The sequence below is a fragment of the Astatotilapia calliptera genome, chromosome 3, assembly GCF_964374335.1.
Source record: "Astatotilapia calliptera chromosome 3, fAstCal68.1, whole genome shotgun sequence".
Taxonomy (NCBI): domain Eukaryota; kingdom Metazoa; phylum Chordata; class Actinopteri; order Cichliformes; family Cichlidae; genus Astatotilapia; species Astatotilapia calliptera.
Genome location: NC_137424.1, coordinates 23,014,885 through 23,029,316, shown reverse-complemented (window position 1 = coordinate 23,029,316; position 14,432 = coordinate 23,014,885). Strand labels below are relative to the sequence as shown.

Below are 14,432 nucleotides of genomic sequence, written 5' to 3'. Positions count from 1 at the left end.
ACACCAGGGCCTGTGGCTGCTGGCTGAGGCCACCTACACCACACCAGGGCCTTAGTTGCTATTGAGGCCAATTACACCACACCAGGGTCTGTGGCTCTTGCTCAGGCCACTTACACCACACCAGGGCCTGTGGCTGCTGGCTGAGGCCACTTACACCACACCAGGGCATTAGTTGCTATTGAGGCCACTTACACCACACCAGGGCCTGTGGCTGCTGGCTGAGGCCACCTACACCACACCAGGGCATTAGTTGCTATTGAGGCCAATTACACCACACCAGGGTCTGTGGCTCTTGCTCAGGCCACTTACACCACACCAGGGCCTGTGGCACTGGCTGAGGCCACTTACACCACACCAGGGCCTGTGGCTCTGGCTGAGGCCACTTACACCACACCAGGGCCTGTGGCTGCTGGCTGAGGCCACTTACACCACACCAGGGCCTGTGGCTGCTGGCTGAGGGCACTTACACCACACCAGGGCCTGTGGCTGCTGGCTGAGGCCACTTACACCACACCAGGGCCTGTGGCTCTTGCTCAGGCCACTTACACCACACCAGGGCCTGTGGCTGCTGGCTGAGGGCACTTACACCACACCAGTGCCTGTGGCTGCTGGCTGAGGGCACTTACACCACACCAGTGCCTGTGGCTGCTGGCTGAGGCCACTTACACCACACCAGGGCATTAGTTGCTATTGAGGCCACTTACACCACACCAGGGCCTGTGGCTGCTGGCTGAGGCCACATACACAACACCAGGGCCTTAGTTGCTATTGAGGCCAATTACACCACACCAGGGCCTGTGGCACTGGCTGAGGCCACTTACACCACACCAGGGCCTGTGGCTGCTGGCTGAGGCCACTTACACCACACAAGGGCCTGTGGCTGCTGGATGAGGCCACCCACACCACACCAGGGCCTGTGGCTGCTGGCTGAGGCCACTTACACCACACCAGGGCCTGTGGCTCTTGCTCAGGCCACTCATATCACACCAGACCCTGTGCTTCTGGCCGAGGCCATCTTCACCAAACCTGGCCCTGTGCTGCTTGCTGTGGCCATGTACAACACACCAGGCCCTGTGCTGGTTCCTGAGGCCATCTTCAACAATCCAGGGCCTGTGCTGTTAGATAAATGCCAAACTGAGCCTTTGGGTTAGGGTATTATGCAAACATGCAGGTATGGTTATAGGATTGTCTTCGTAACTTCAGGTACTTGCCACCTAATCAGTTGAATCCATAAATTGAGACATTGTGCTGGGGCCAGCAGCTTACGGCCATACCACCCTGAGCACGCCCGACCTCGTCTGATCTCGGAAGCTAAGCAGGGCTGGGCTTGGTTAGTACTTGGATGGGAGACTTCCTTGGAATACCTGGTGCTGTAAGCCTTTCATTTTCATGTCATTGAACCGCTTTTGATCCAGAGAAGGGGTGTATTAAAAGACCAAAAGCAGCTGCCCATTAATGAGGGCACATTAACGACATTGCTTTTGGCTGTTTTCCAATGTCTTGTGCTGCTAGCTGATGCCACTTACACCACACCAGGGCCTGAGTGACCGGCTGGGGCCACTTACACCACATCAGGGCCTGTGGTTGCTGGCTGAGGCCACTTACACCACACCAGGGCCTGTGGCTGCTGGCTGAGGCCACCTACACCACACCAGGGCCTTACTTGCTATTGAGGCCAATTACACCACACCAGGGTCTGTGGCTCTTGCTCAGGCCACTTACACCACACCAGGGCCTGTGGCTGCTGGATGAGGCGACTTACACCACACCAAGGCCTGTGGCTGCTGGATGAGGCCACTTACACCACACCAGGGCCTTAGTTGCTATTGAGGCCACTTACACCACACCAGGGCCTGTGGCTCTGGCTGAGGCCACTTACACCACACCACGGCCTTATTTGCTTCTAAGGCCACTTACACCACACCAGGGCCTGTGGCTCTGGCTGAGGCCACTTACACCACACCAGGGCCTGTGGCTCTTGCTCAGGCCACTTACTCCACACCAGGGCCTGTGGCTCTTGCTCAGGCCACTCATATCACACCAGGCCCTGTGCTTCTGGCCGAGGCCATCTTCACCAAACCAGGCCCTGTGCTGCTAGCTGTGACCATGTACAACACACCAGGCCCTGTTCTTGTTCCTGAGGCCATCTTCAACAATCCAGGGCCTGTGCTGTTGGATAAATGCTAAACTGAGCCTTTGGGTTAGGGTATTATGCAAACATGCAGGTATGGTTATAGGATTGTCTTCGTAACTCCAGGTACTTGCCACCTAATCACTTGAATCCATAAATTGAGACATTGTGCTGTGGCCAGCAGCTTAGGGCCATACCACCCTGAGCATGCCCGACCACGTCTGATCTCGGAAGCTAAGCAGGGCTGGGCTTGGTTAGTACTTGGATGGGAGACTTCCTTGGAATACCAGGTGCTGTAAGCCTTTCATTTTCATGTCTTTGAACCGCTTTTGATCCAGAGAAGGGGTGTATTAAAAGACCAAAAGCAGCTGCCCATTAATGAGGGCACATTAACGACATTGCTTTTGGCTGTTTTCCAATGTCTTGTGCTGCTAGCTGATGCCACCTACACCACACCAGGGCCTGAGTGACCGGCTGGGGCCACTTACACCACATCAGGGCCTGTGGCTGCTGGCTGAGGCCACTTACACCACACCAGGGCATTAGTTGCTATTGAGGCCAATTACACCACACCAGGGTCTGTGGCTCTTGCTCAGGCCACTTACACCACACCAGGGCCTGTGGCACTGGCTGAGGCCACTTACACCACACCAGGGCCTGTGGCTGCTGGCTGAGGCCACTTACACCACACCAGGGCCTGTGGCTGCTGGCTGAGGGCACTTACACCACACCAGTGCCTGTGGCTTCTGGCTGAGGCCACTTACACCACACCAGGGCCTGTGGCTCTTGCTCAGGCCACTTACACCACACCAGGGCCTGTGGCTGCTGGCTGAGGGCACTTACACCACACCAAGTGCCTGTGGCTGCTGGCTGAGGGCACTTACACCACACCAGTGCCTGTGGCTGCTGGCTGAGGCCACTTACACCACACCAGGGCATTAGTTGCTATTGAGGCCACTTACACCACACCAGGGCCTGTGGCTGCTGGCTGAGGCCACATACACAACACCAGGGCCTTAGTTGCTATTGAGGCCAATTACACCACACCAGGGCCTGTGGCACTGGCTGAGGCCACTTACACCACACCAGGGCCTGTGGCTGCTGGCTGAGGCCACTTACACCACACAAGGGCCTGTGGCTGCTGGCTGAGGCCACCCACACCACACCAGGGCCTGTGGCTGCTGGCTGAGGCCACTTACACCACACCAGGGCCTGTGGCTCTTGCTCAGGCCACTCATATCACACCAGACCCTGTGCTTCTGGCCGAGGCCATCTTCACCAAACCTGGCCCTGTGCTGCTTGCTGTGGCCATGTACAACACACCAGGCCCTGTGCTGGTTCCTGAGGCCATCTTCAACAATCCAGGGCCTGTGCTGTTAGATAAATGCCAAACTGAGCCTTTGGGTTAGGGTATTATGCAAACATGCAGGTATGGTTATAGGATTGTCTTCGTAACTTCAGGTACTTGCCACCTAATCAGTTGAATCCATAAATTGAGACATTGTGCTGGGGCCAGCAGCTTACGGCCATACCACCCTGAGCACGCCTGACCTCGTCTGATCTCGGAAGCTAAGAAGGGCTGGGCGTGGTTAGTACTTGGATGGGAGACTGCCTGGGAATACCTGGTGCTGTAAGCCTTTCATTTTCATGTCATTGAACCACTTTTGATCCAGAGAAGTGGTGTATTAAAAGACCAAAAGCAGCTGCCCATTAATGAGGGCACATTAACGACACTGCTTTTGGCTGTTTTCCAATGTCTTGTGCTGCTAGCTGATGCCACCTACACCACACCAGGGCCTGAGTGACCGGCTGGGGCCACTTACACCACATCAGGGCCTGTGGCTCTGGCTGAGGCCACTTACACCACACCAGGGCCTGTGGCTCTGGCTGAGGCCACTTACACCACATCAGGGCCTGTGGCTGCTGGATGAGGCGACTTACACCACACCAAGGGCCTGTGGCTGCTGGCTGAGGCCACCCACACCACACCAGGGCCTGTGGCTGCTGGCTGAGGCCACTTACACCACACCAGGGCCTGTGGCTCTTGCTCAGGCCACTCATATCACACCAGACCCTGTGGCTCTGGCTGAGGCCACTTACACCACACCAGGGCCTGTGGCTCTGGCTGAGGCCACTTACACCACATCAGGGCCTGTGGCTGCTGGATGAGGCGACTTACACCACACCAAGGGCCTGTGGCTGCTGGCTGAGGCCACCCACACCACACCAGGGCCTGTGGCTGCTGGCTGAGGCCACTTACACCACACCAAGGGCCTGTGGCTGCTGGCTGAGGCCACATACACCACACCACGGCCTTATTTGCTTCTGAGGCCACTTACACCACACCAGGGCCTTAGTTGCTATTGAGGCCAATTACACCACACCAGGGCCTGTTGCTCTTGCTCAGGCCACTTACACCACACCAGGGCCTGTGGCTCTTGCTCAGGCCACTTACTCCACACCAGGGCCTGTGGCTCTTGCTCAGGCCACTCATATCACACCAGGCCCTGTGCTTCTGGCCGAGGCCATCTTCACCAAACCAGGCCCTGTGCTGCTAGCTGTGGCCATGTACAACACACCAGGCCCTGTTCTGGTTCCTGAGGCCATCTTCAACAATCCAGGGCCTGTGCTGTTGGATAAATGCTAAACTGAGCCTTTGGGTTAGGGTATTATGCAAACATGCAGGTATGGTTATAGGATTGTCTTCGTAACTTCAGGTACTTGCCACCTAATCAGTTGAATCCATAAATTGAGACATTGTGCTGTGGCCAGCAGCTTACGGCCAGCAGCTTACGGCCATACCACCCTGAGCACGCCCGACCTCGTCTGATCTCGGAAGCTAAGCAGGGCTGGGCTTGGTTAGTACTTGGATGGGAGACTTCCTTGGAATACCTGGTGCTGTAAGCCTTTCATTTTCATGTCATTGAACCGCTTTTGATCCAGAGAAGGGGTGTATTAAAAGACCAAAAGCAGCTGCCCATTAATGAGGGCACATTAACGACATTGCTTTTGGCTGTTTTCCAATGTCTTGTGCTGCTAGCTGATGCCACTTACACCACACCAGGGCCTGAGTGACCGGCTGGGGCCACTTACACCACATCAGGCCCTATGGTTGCTGGCTGAGGCCACTTACACCACACCAGGGCCTGTGGCTGCTGGCTGAGGCCACCTACACCACACCAGGGCCTTAGTTGCTATTGAGGCCAATTACACCACACCAGGGTCTGTGGCTCTTGCTCAGGCCACTTACACCACACCAGGGCCTGTGGCTGCTGGCTGAGGCCACTTACACCACACCAGGGCATTAGTTGCTATTGAGGCCACTTACACCACACCAGGGCCTGTGGCTGCTGGCTGAGGCCACCTACACCACACCAGGGCATTAGTTGCTATTGAGGCCAATTACACCACACCAGGGTCTGTGGCTCTTGCTCAGGCCACTTACACCACACCAGGGCCTGTGGCACTGGCTGAGGCCACTTACACCACACCAGGGCCTGTGGCTCTGGCTGAGGCCACTTACACCACACCAGGGCCTGTGGCTGCTGGCTGAGGCCACTTACACCACACCAGGGCCTGTGGCTGCTGGCTGAGGCCAATTACACCACACCAGGGCCTGTGGCTCTTGCTCAGGCCACTCACATCACACCAGGCCCTGCGCTTCTGGCCGAGGCCATCTTCACCAAACCAGGCCCTGTGCTGCTAGCTGTGGCCATGTACAACACACCAGGCCCTGTGCTGGTTCCTGAGGCCATCTTCAACAATCCAGGGCCTGTGCTGTTAGATAAATGCTAAACTGAGCCTTTGGGTTAGGGTATTATGCAAACATGCAGGTATGGTTAAAGGATTGTCTTCGTAACTTCAGGTACTTGCCACCTAATCAGTTGAATCCATAAATTGAGACATTGTGCTGGGGCCAGCAGCTTACGGCCATACCACCCTGAGCACGCCCGACCTCGTCTGATCTCGGAAGCTAAGCAGGGCTGGGCTTGGTTAGTACTTGGATGGGAGACTACCTGGGAATACCTGGTGCTGTAAGCCTTTCATTTTCATGTCATTGAACCGCTTTTGATCCAGAGAAGGGGTGTATTAAAAGACCAAAAGCAGCTGCCCATTAATGAGGGCACATTAACGACATTGCTTTTGGCTGTTTTCCAATGTCTTGTGCTGCTAGCTGATGCCACCTACACCACACCAGGGCCTGAGTGACCGGCTGGGGCCACTTACACCACATCAGGGCCTGTGGCTGCTGGCTGAGGCCACTTACACCACACCAGGGCCTGTGGCTGCTGGCTGAGGCCACTTACACCACACCAGAGCATTAGTTGCTATTGAGGCCAATTACACCACACCAGGGTCTGTGGCTCTTGCTCAGGCCACTTACACCACACCAGGGCCTGTGGCACTGGCTGAGGCCACTTACACCACACCAGGGCCTGTGGCTGCTGGCTGAGGCCACCTACACCACACCAGGGCCTTAGTTGCTATTGAGGCCACTTACACCACACCAGGGCCTGTGGCAGTGGCTGAGGCCACTTACACCACACCAGGGCCTGTGGCTGCTGGCTGAGGCCACTTACACCACACCAGGGCATTAGTTGCTATTGAGGCCACTTACACCACACCAGGGCCTGTGGCTGCTGGCTGAGGCCACCTACACCACACCAGGGCCTGTGGCAGTGGCTGAGGCCACTTACACCACACCAGGGCCTGTGGCTGCTGGCTGAGGCCACTTACACCACACCAGGGCATTAGTTGCTATTGAGGCCAATTACACCACACCAGGGTCTGTGGCTCTTGCTCAGGCCACTTACACCACACCAGGGCCTGTGGCACTGGCTGAGGCCACTTACACCACACCAGGGCCTGTGGCACTGGCTGAGGCCACTTACACCACACCAGGGCCTGTGGCTGCTGGCTGAGGCCACTTACACCACACCAGGGCCTGTGGCTGCTGGCTGAGGCCATCTTCACCAAACCAGGCCCTGTGCTGCTAGCTGTGGCCATGTACAACACACCAGGCCCTGTGCTGGTTCCTGAGGCCTTCTTCAACAATCCAGGGCCTGTGCTGTTAGATAAATGCTAAACTGAGCCTTTGGGTTAGGGTATTATGCAAACATGCAGGTATGGTTAAAGGATTGTCTTCGTAACTTCAGGTACTTGCCACCTAATCAGTTGAATCCATAAATTGAGACATTGTGCTGGGGCCAGCAGCTTACGGCCATACCACCCTGAGCACGCCCGACCTCGTCTGATCTCGGAAGCTAAGCAGGGCTGGGCTTGGTTAGTACTTGGATGGGAGACTACCTGGGAATACCTGGTGCTGTAACCCTTTCATTTTCATGTCATTGAACCGCTTTTGATCCAGAGAAGGGGTGTATTAAAAGACCAAAAGCAGCTGCCCATTAATGAGGGCACATTAACGACATTGCTTTTGGCTGTTTTCCAATGTCTTGTGCTGCTAGCTGATGCCACCTACACCACACCAGGGCCTGAGTGACCGGCTGGGGCCACTTACACCACATCAGGGCCTGTGGCTGCTGGCTGAGGCCACTTACACCACACCAGGGCCTGTGGCTGCTGGCTGAGGCCACTTACACCACACCAGGGCCTGTGGCTGCTGGCTGAGGCCACCTACACCACACCAGCGCCTTAGTTGCTATTGAGGCCAATTACACCACACCAGGGTCTGTGGCTCTTGCTCAGGCCACTTACACCACACCAGGGCCTGTGGCTGCTGGCTGAGGCCACTTAAACCACACCAGGGCATTAGTTGCTATTGAGGCCACTTACACCACACCAGGGCCTGTGGCTGCTGGCTGAGGCCACCTACACCACACCAGGGCATTAGTTGCTATTGAGGCCAATTACACCACACCAGGTCTTTGGCTCTTGCTCAGGCCACTTACACCACACCAGGGCCTGTGGCACTGGCTGAGGCCACTTACACCCCACCCGGGCCTGTGGCTCTGGCTGAGGCCACTTACACCACACCAGGGCCTGTGGCTGCTGGCTGAGGCCACCTACACCACACCAGGGCATTAGTTGCTATTGAGGCCAATTACACCACACCAGGGCCTGTGGCACTGGCTGAGGCCACTTACACCACACCAGGGCCTGTGGCTGCTGGCTGAGGCCACTTACACCACGCCAGGGCCTGTGGCTGCTGGCTGAGGTCACTTACACCACACCAGGGCCTGTGGCTGCTGGCTGAGGGCACTTACACCACACCAGTGCCTGTGGCTTCTGACTGAGGCCACTTACACCACACCAGGGCCTGTGGCTGCTGGCTCAGGCCACTTACACCACACCAGGGCCTGTGGCTGCTGGCTGAGGCCACTTACACCACACCAGGGCCTGTGGCTGCTGGCTGAGGCCACTTACACCACACCAGTGCCTGTGGCTGCTGGCTGAGGCCACTTACACCACACCAGGGCATTAGTTGCTATTGAGGCCCCTTACACCACACCAGGGCCTGTGGCACTGGCTGAGGCCACTTACACCACACCAGGGCCTGTGGCTGCTGGCTGAGTCCACCTACACCACACCAGGGCATTAGTTGCTATTGAGGCCAATTACACCACACCAGGGTCTGTGGCTCTTGCTCAGGCCACTTACACCACACCAGGGCCTGTGGCACTGGCTGAGGCCACTTACACCACACCAGGGCCTGTGGCTGCTGGCTGAGGCCACTTACACCACACCAGGGCATTAGTTGCTATTGAGGCCACTTACACCACACCAGGGCCTGTGGCTGCTGGCTGAGGCCACTTACACCACACCAGGGCATTAGTTGCTATTGAGGCCAATTGCACCACACCAGGGTCTGTGGCTCTTGCTCAGGCCACTTACACCACACCAGGGCCTGTGGCACTGGCTGAGGCCACTTACATCACACCAGGGCCTGTGGCTCTGGCTGAGGCCACTTACACCACACCAGGGCCTGTGGCTGCTGGCTGAGGCCACTTACACCACACCAGGGCCTGTGGCTGCTGGCTGAGGCCACTTACACCACACCAGGGCCTGTGGCTGCTGGCTGAGGCCACTTACACCACACCAGTGCCTGTGGCTTCTGGCTGAGGCCACTTACACCACACCAGGGCCTTAGTTGCTATTGAGGCCACTTACACCACACCAGGGCCTGTGGCTGCTGGCTGAGGCCACTTACACCACACCAGGGCCTGTGGCTCTTGCTCAGGCCACTTACACCACACCAGGGCCTGTGGCTCTTGCTCAGGCCACTCACATCACACCAGGCCCTGCGCTTCTGGCCGAGGCCATCTTCACCAAACCAGGCCCTGTGCTGCTAGCTGTGGCCATGTACAACACACCAGGCCCTGTGCTGGTTCCTGAGGCCATCTTCAACAATCCAGGGCCTGTGCTGTTAGATAAATGCTAAACTGAGCCTTTGGGTTAGGGTATTATGCAAACATGCAGGTATGGTTAAAGGATTGTCTTCGTAACTTCAGGTACTTGCCACCTAATCAGTTGAATCCATAAATTGAGACATTGTGCTGGGGCCAGCAGCTTACGGCCATACCACCCTGAGCACGCCCGACCTCGTCTGATCTCGGAAGCTAAGCAGGGCTGGGCTTGGTTAGTACTTGGATGGGAGACTGCCTGGGAATACCTGGTGCTGTAAGCCTTTCATTTTCATGTTATTGAACCGCTTTTGATCCAGAGAAGGGGTGTATTAAAAGACCAAAAGCAGCTGCCCATTAATGAGGGCACATTAACGACATTGCTTTTGGCTGTTTTCCAATGTCTTGTGCTGCTAGCTGATGCCACCTACACCACACCAGGGCCTGAGTGACTGGCTGGGGCCACTTACACCACATCAGGGCCTGTGGCTGCTGGCTGAGGCCACTTACACCACACCAGGGCCTGTGGCTGCTGGCTGAGGCCACTTACACCACACCAGGGCATTAGTTGCTATTGAGGCCAATTACACCACACCAGGGTCTGTGGCTCTTGCTCAGGCCACTTACACCACACCAGGGCCTGTGGCACTGGCTGAGGCCACTTACACCACACCAGGGCCTGTGGCTGCTGGCTGAGGCCACCTACACCACACCAGGGCCTTAGTTGCTATTGAGGCCAATTACACCACACCAGGGTCTGTGGCTCTTGCTCAGGCCACTTACACCACACCAGGGCCTGTGGCTGCTGGCTGAGGCCACTTACACCACACCAGGGCATTAGTTGCTATTGAGGCCACTTACACCACACCAGGGCCTGTGGCTGCTGGCTGAGGCCACCTACACCACACCAGGGCATTAGTTGCTATTGAGGCCAATTACACCACACCAGGGTCTGTGGCTCTTGCTCAGGCCACTTACACCACACCAGGGCCTGTGGCACTGGCTGAGGCCACTTACACCACACCAGGGCCTGTGGCTCTGGCTGAGGCCACTTACACCACACCAGGGCCTGTGGCTGCTGGCTGAGGCCACTTACACCACACCAGGGCCTGTGGCTGCTGGCTGAGGGCACTTACACCACACCAGGGCCTGTGGCTGCTGGCTGAGGCCACTTACACCACACCAGGGCCTGTGGCTCTTGCTCAGGCCACTTACACCACACCAGGGCCTGTGGCTGCTGGCTGAGGGCACTTACACCACACCAGTGCCTGTGGCTGCTGGCTGAGGGCACTTACACCACACCAGTGCCTGTGGCTGCTGGCTGAGGCCACTTACACCACACCAGGGCATTAGTTGCTATTGAGGCCACTTACACCACACCAGGGCCTGTGGCTGCTGGCTGAGGCCACATACACAACACCAGGGCCTTAGTTGCTATTGAGGCCAATTACACCACACCAGGGCCTGTGGCACTGGCTGAGGCCACTTACACCACACCAGGGCCTGTGGCTGCTGGCTGAGGCCACTTACACCACACAAGGGCCTGTGGCTGCTGGATGAGGCCACCCACACCACACCAGGGCCTGTGGCTGCTGGCTGAGGCCACTTACACCACACCAGGGCCTGTGGCTCTTGCTCAGGCCACTCATATCACACCAGACCCTGTGCTTCTGGCCGAGGCCATCTTCACCAAACCTGGCCCTGTGCTGCTTGCTGTGGCCATGTACAACACACCAGGCCCTGTGCTGGTTCCTGAGGCCATCTTCAACAATCCAGGGCCTGTGCTGTTAGATAAATGCCAAACTGAGCCTTTGGGTTAGGGTATTATGCAAACATGCAGGTATGGTTATAGGATTGTCTTCGTAACTTCAGGTACTTGCCACCTAATCAGTTGAATCCATAAATTGAGACATTGTGCTGGGGCCAGCAGCTTACGGCCATACCACCCTGAGCACGCCCGACCTCGTCTGATCTCGGAAGCTAAGCAGGGCTGGGCTTGGTTAGTACTTGGATGGGAGACTTCCTTGGAATACCTGGTGCTGTAAGCCTTTCATTTTCATGTCATTGAACCGCTTTTGATCCAGAGAAGGGGTGTATTAAAAGACCAAAAGCAGCTGCCCATTAATGAGGGCACATTAACGACATTGCTTTTGGCTGTTTTCCAATGTCTTGTGCTGCTAGCTGATGCCACTTACACCACACCAGGGCCTGAGTGACCGGCTGGGGCCACTTACACCACATCAGGGCCTGTGGTTGCTGGCTGAGGCCACTTACACCACACCAGGGCCTGTGGCTGCTGGCTGAGGCCACCTACACCACACCAGGGCCTTACTTGCTATTGAGGCCAATTACACCACACCAGGGTCTGTGGCTCTTGCTCAGGCCACTTACACCACACCAGGGCCTGTGGCTGCTGGATGAGGCGACTTACACCACACCAAGGCCTGTGGCTGCTGGATGAGGCCACTTACACCACACCAGGGCCTTAGTTGCTATTGAGGCCACTTACACCACACCAGGGCCTGTGGCTCTGGCTGAGGCCACTTACACCACACCACGGCCTTATTTGCTTCTAAGGCCACTTACACCACACCAGGGCCTGTGGCTCTGGCTGAGGCCACTTACACCACACCAGGGCCTGTGGCTCTTGCTCAGGCCACTTACTCCACACCAGGGCCTGTGGCTCTTGCTCAGGCCACTCATATCACACCAGGCCCTGTGCTTCTGGCCGAGGCCATCTTCACCAAACCAGGCCCTGTGCTGCTAGCTGTGACCATGTACAACACACCAGGCCCTGTTCTTGTTCCTGAGGCCATCTTCAACAATCCAGGGCCTGTGCTGTTGGATAAATGCTAAACTGAGCCTTTGGGTTAGGGTATTATGCAAACATGCAGGTATGGTTATAGGATTGTCTTCGTAACTCCAGGTACTTGCCACCTAATCACTTGAATCCATAAATTGAGACATTGTGCTGTGGCCAGCAGCTTAGGGCCATACCACCCTGAGCATGCCCGACCACGTCTGATCTCGGAAGCTAAGCAGGGCTGGGCTTGGTTAGTACTTGGATGGGAGACTTCCTTGGAATACCAGGTGCTGTAAGCCTTTCATTTTCATGTCTTTGAACCGCTTTTGATCCAGAGAAGGGGTGTATTAAAAGACCAAAAGCAGCTGCCCATTAATGAGGGCACATTAACGACATTGCTTTTGGCTGTTTTCCAATGTCTTGTGCTTCTAGCTGATGCCACCTACACCACACCAGGGCCTGAGTGACCGGCTGGGGCCACTTACACCACATCAGGGCCTGTGGCTGCTGGCTGAGGCCACTTACACCACACCAGGGCATTAGTTGCTATTGAGGCCAATTACACCACACCAGGGTCTGTGGCTCTTGCTCAGGCCACTTACACCACACCAGGGCCTGTGGCACTGGCTGAGGCCACTTACACCACACCAGGGCCTGTGGCTGCTGGCTGAGGCCACTTACACCACACCAGGGCCTGTGGCTGCTGGCTGAGGCCACTTACACCACACCAGGGCCTGTGGCTGCTGGCTGAGGGCACTTACACCACACCAGTGCCTGTGGCTTCTGGCTGAGGCCACTTACACCACACCAGGGCCTGTGGCTCTTGCTCAGGCCACTTACACCACACCAGGGCCTGTGGCTGCTGGCTGAGGGCACTTACACCACACCAAGTGCCTGTGGCTGCTGGCTGAGGGCACTTACACCACACCAGTGCCTGTGGCTGCTGGCTGAGGCCACTTACACCACACCAGGGCTTTAGTTGCTATTGAGGCCACTTACACCACACCAGGGCCTGTGGCTGCTGGCTGAGGCCACATACACAACACCAGGGCCTTAGTTGCTATTGAGGCCAATTACACCACACCAGGGCCTGTGGCACTGGCTGAGGCCACTTACACCACACCAGGGCCTGTGGCTGCTGGCTGAGGCCACTTACACCACACAAGGGCCTGTGGCTGCTGGCTGAGGCCACCCACACCACACCAGGGCCTGTGGCTGCTGGCTGAGGCCACTTACACCACACCAGGGCCTGTGGCTCTTGCTCAGGCCACTCATATCACACCAGACCCTGTGCTTCTGGCCGAGGCCATCTTCACCAAACCTGGCCCTGTGCTGCTTGCTGTGGCCATGTACAACACACCAGGCCCTGTGCTGGTTCCTGAGGCCATCTTCAACAATCCAGGGCCTGTGCTGTTAGATAAATGCCAAACTGAGCCTTTGGGTTAGGGTATTATGCAAACATGCAGGTATGGTTATAGGATTGTCTTCGTAACTTCAGGTACTTGCCACCTAATCAGTTGAATCCATAAATTGAGACATTGTGCTGGGGCCAGCAGCTTACGGCCATACCACCCTGAGCACGCCCGACCTCGTCTGATCTCGGAAGCTAAGAAGGGCTGGGCGTGGTTAGTACTTGGATGGGAGACTGCCTGGGAATACCTGGTGCTGTAAGCCTTTCATTTTCATGTCATTGAACCACTTTTGATCCAGAGAAGTGGTGTATTAAAAGACCAAAAGCAGCTGCCCATTAATGAGGGCACATTAACGACACTGCTTTTGGCTGTTTTCCAATGTCTTGTGCTGCTAGCTGATGCCACCTACACCACACCAGGGCCTGAGTGACCGGCTGGGGCCACTTACACCACATCAGGGCCTGTGGCTCTGGCTGAGGCCACTTACACCACACCAGGGCCTGTGGCTCTGGCTGAGGCCACTTACACCACATCAGGGCCTGTGGCTGCTGGATGAGGCGACTTACACCACACCAAGGGCCTGTGGCTGCTGGCTGAGGCCACCCACACCACACCAGGGCCTGTGGCTGCTGGCTGAGGCCACTTACACCACACCAGGGCCTGTGGCTCTTGCTCAGGCCACTCATATCACACCAGACCCTGTGGCTCTGGCTGAGGCCACTTAC

General features: G+C 56.7%; 7 non-coding genes and 3 pseudogenes across 7 annotated transcripts; all 10 read left to right on the top strand.

The window, feature by feature from the left end:
• Positions 1-1,260: 1,260 nt before the first annotated feature.
• Positions 1,261-1,379, top strand: LOC145426740 (5S ribosomal RNA). The gene has a single exon (XR_013907456.1). It is a non-coding gene; the product is annotated as a 5S ribosomal RNA (ribosomal RNA).
• Positions 1,380-2,314: 935 nt separating this feature from the next.
• On the top strand, positions 2,315-2,433 carry LOC145427292 (5S ribosomal RNA; annotated as a pseudogene).
• A 1,216-nt stretch (positions 2,434-3,649) lies between these two features.
• Positions 3,650-3,768, top strand: LOC145427340 (5S ribosomal RNA; annotated as a pseudogene).
• A 1,151-nt stretch (positions 3,769-4,919) lies between these two features.
• Positions 4,920-5,038, top strand: LOC145426739 (5S ribosomal RNA). Its single transcript, XR_013907455.1, has one exon. It is a non-coding gene; the product is annotated as a 5S ribosomal RNA (ribosomal RNA).
• A 1,015-nt stretch (positions 5,039-6,053) lies between these two features.
• On the top strand, positions 6,054-6,172 carry LOC145427596 (5S ribosomal RNA). Its single transcript, XR_013908138.1, has one exon. It is a non-coding gene; the product is annotated as a 5S ribosomal RNA (ribosomal RNA).
• Positions 6,173-7,344: 1,172 nt separating this feature from the next.
• Positions 7,345-7,463, top strand: LOC145426994 (5S ribosomal RNA). The gene has a single exon (XR_013907717.1). It is a non-coding gene; the product is annotated as a 5S ribosomal RNA (ribosomal RNA).
• A 2,194-nt stretch (positions 7,464-9,657) lies between these two features.
• Positions 9,658-9,776, top strand: LOC145426384 (5S ribosomal RNA). Its single transcript, XR_013907094.1, has one exon. It is a non-coding gene; the product is annotated as a 5S ribosomal RNA (ribosomal RNA).
• A 1,645-nt stretch (positions 9,777-11,421) lies between these two features.
• Positions 11,422-11,540, top strand: LOC145426738 (5S ribosomal RNA). The gene has a single exon (XR_013907454.1). It is a non-coding gene; the product is annotated as a 5S ribosomal RNA (ribosomal RNA).
• A 935-nt stretch (positions 11,541-12,475) lies between these two features.
• Positions 12,476-12,594, top strand: LOC145427291 (5S ribosomal RNA; annotated as a pseudogene).
• Positions 12,595-13,850: 1,256 nt separating this feature from the next.
• On the top strand, positions 13,851-13,969 carry LOC145427227 (5S ribosomal RNA). Its single transcript, XR_013907959.1, has one exon. It is a non-coding gene; the product is annotated as a 5S ribosomal RNA (ribosomal RNA).
• The last annotated feature ends 463 nt before the right edge of the window (positions 13,970-14,432 follow it).